Genomic DNA, 609 nt, shown 5'->3' with positions numbered 1-609 from the left:
TCAGAGCGCTTGGTTACTTCAACTTTTATCTAGAACATAAGCTTTTTGTTATAGATGGAAGTTTGAATTAAATTTAAAGCTTAATAGACACCTTTTCGGGCAGTTTGGGCTGAAAGTACCTTTGGACGTGCATGGCCCTATCTGTGAACTTAAAAGGGCAAGAAAGTATATTTGGGAAAAGTATTAGAAATATCTTTGAGAAATGGATAATGTCTGAATATGATAGAATCTAGATGTGGGAGAGAAAGATAATCTTTCCAAAAATATGAAAAAAAGAAGAAAACAGGACGATGATATCATAGATAGTCCCTGGGGGAAAATAAGAAAAATTGGAAAAGGGAGAGAGATCCTATTAATTAAAGGGGACGGGAAGATTAAGAAAATGCTTGATTATAAGGGCCCTGTTTAAAATCGATAAAACCATCTGGAAAAGTTTAAAAAAACAGTTGAAATAGAATACATAAGGAAAGAAAATTAATAGAGAGAAAATGGATGAATAAAAGCAAATAATAAAAAATAGAAACATGTACAAAATTACTAAAAAAAAAAGGTCATTACTTAATTTTTTAATATACAGTTTTACCACGGGGGTAAAGCGCGATACATAGA

This window comes from Penaeus monodon, chromosome 29 (genome assembly GCF_015228065.2).
Source record: "Penaeus monodon isolate SGIC_2016 chromosome 29, NSTDA_Pmon_1, whole genome shotgun sequence".
NCBI lineage: Eukaryota > Metazoa > Arthropoda > Malacostraca > Decapoda > Penaeidae > Penaeus > Penaeus monodon.
This window is presented reverse-complemented; position numbering follows the sequence as displayed.